The sequence below is a fragment of the Triticum aestivum genome, chromosome 2A, assembly GCF_018294505.1.
Source record: "Triticum aestivum cultivar Chinese Spring chromosome 2A, IWGSC CS RefSeq v2.1, whole genome shotgun sequence".
Lineage (NCBI taxonomy): Eukaryota > Viridiplantae > Streptophyta > Magnoliopsida > Poales > Poaceae > Triticum > Triticum aestivum.
In genome coordinates, this window is record NC_057797.1 from 83,978,214 (window position 1) to 83,980,922 (window position 2,709).

Below are 2,709 nucleotides of genomic sequence, written 5' to 3' on the forward strand. Positions count from 1 at the left end.
TTGCCATCTTTGGTAGGCAATCCATAAGTGGCTCTCATGATAGTTTCATATGGCGATTTTATTTTCTTTCTTGGAAAGTGTTCCATGCCCTTTTTAATGGAAATTGAAATCTAATATTCCCTTTCTTCATATCAATAATCGCACCAACCGTTCTAAGGAAAGGTCTACCAAGAATAATAGGGCAAGAAGGATTGCAATCTATATCAAGAACAATTAAATCTATGGGCACATAATTCCTATTTGCAACAATAAGAACATCATTAATTCTTCCCATAGGTTTCTTAATAGTGGAATCCGCAAGATGCAAGTTTAGAGAGCAATCATCAAAATCGCGGAAATCTAGTAAATCACACAAAGTCTTGGGAATAGTAGAGACACTAGCACCCAAATCACACAAAGCATAAAACTCATGATCTTTAATTTTAATTTTAATAGTTGGTTCCCACTCATCATAGAGTTTTCTAGGGATAGAAACTTTCAACTCAAGTTTTTCTTCATAAGATTGCATCAAGGCATCAACAATATGTTCGGTCAAGGCTTTATTTCGACTATAAGCATGTGGATAATTTAGCACGGATTGCAACAAGGAAATACAATCAATTAAAGAGCAACTTTCATAATTAAATTCCTTGAAATCCAATATAGTGGGTTTAGCAACATCTAGATTTTTATTTCTTTCAATCCCACTTTCACCAATTTCATCATTAAGATCTAAATACTCCGTATTTTTAGAACGCCTTCTAGGTAAAGGAAGATCATATTCAGTTTCATCAAGATTCATATTGCGAAACAAATATTTAATAGGGGACACATCAATAACTTTTAGATCTTCATCTTGATTTTCATAGGAATTGGAAGAACACGCTTTAATAAAGGCATCTTTGGAAGCACGCATCCTAGCGGTTCTTTCCTTACACTCATCAATCGAAATTCTCATGGCTTTTAGAGACTCATTGATATCATGCTTAGGTGGAATAGATCTAAGTTTCAAAGAATCAACATCAAGAGCAATTCTATCAACGTTCCTAGCCAAATCATCAATCTTAAGCAATTTTTCTTCAATCATAGCATTAAAATTCTTTTGTGAAGAAATAAATTCTTTAATATTAGATTCAAAATTAGAGGGCATCTTATTATAATTTCCATAAGAGTTGTTGTAGGAATTCCCATAATTATTAGAAGGATTACTAGGATATGGCCTAGGATTAAAATTCCCTCTATAAGCGTTGCTACCAAAATTATTCCTACCAACAAAATTCACATCCATAGATTCATTGTTATTCTCAATCAAAGTAGACAAAGGCATATCATTAGGATCAGAAGAAACACTCTTAGTAGTAAATAATTTCATAAGTTCATCCATCTATCCACTCAACACATTAATTTCTTCTACCGCATGCACTTTTTTATTAGATGATCTTTCAGTGTGCCATTGAGAATAATTAACCATAATATTATCTAGGAGTTTAGTAGCATCTCCTAAAGTGATTTCCATGAAAGTGCCTCCCGCGGCCGAATCTAAAAGATTTCTAGAAGCAAAATTCAATCTGGCACAAAAATTTATATAATCATCCACAAATTCAAACCATGAGTAGGGCAATTACGTATCATTAATTTCATTCTCTCCCAAGCTTGTGCAACATGTTCATGATCAAGTTGTTTAAAGTTCATAATATCGTTTCTAAGAGAGATGATCTTAGGGGGAGGAAAATACTTAGAGATAAAAGCATCTTTGCACTTGTTCCATGAATCAATACTATTTTTAGGCAAAGACGAAAACCAAGCTTTAGCACGATCTCTAAGCGAAAAAGGAAATAGCTTCAATTTAACGACATCATTATCGACATCTCATTTCTTTTGCATATCACATAAATCAACGAAGCTATTTAGATGACTAGCAGCATCTTCATTAGGAAGGCCGGCGAATTGATCTTTCATAACAAGATTCAACAAAGCAGCATTGATTTCACAAGATTCAGTATTGGCAAGAGGAGCAATCGGAGTGCTAAGGAAATCATTATTATTGGTATTGGTGAAGTCACACAATTTGGTATTATATTGAGCCATCACGACAAACAAGCAAACTAACACATGAGCAAACAAGAGCAAACAGGCAAAAGAGGCAAACAGAGAGGGGGGATAGAGAGAGAGGGCGAATAAAATGGTAAGGGTGAAGTGGGGGAGAGGAAAACGAGAGGCAAATGGCAAATAATGTAATGCGAGAGATAAGGATTGTGATGGGTACTTGGTATTTTGACTTTTTGCATAGACTCCCCGGCAACGGCGCCAGAAATCCTTCTTGCTATGTCTTGAGCTTGCGTTGGTTTTCCCCGAAGAGGAAGGGATGATGCAGTAGAGTAGCGTAAGTATTTCCCTCAGTTTTTGAGAACCAAGGTATCAATCCAGTAGGAGGCCACGCTCAAGTCCCTCGTACCTGCACAAAACGATAGCTACTCGCAACCAACGCGACTAGGGGTTGTCAATCCCTTCACGGTCACTTACGAGAGTGAGATCTGATAGATATAATATTTTTGGTATTTTTGATATCAAGATGCAAAGTAAAAGGTAAAAGCAAAGTAAAAAGCAAAGCAAGATTAAAGTGATGGAGATTGATATGATGAGAATAGACCCGGGGGCCATAGGTTTCACTAGTGGCTTCTCTCAAGAGCATAAGTATTCTACGGTGGGTGAACAAATTATTGTTGAGCA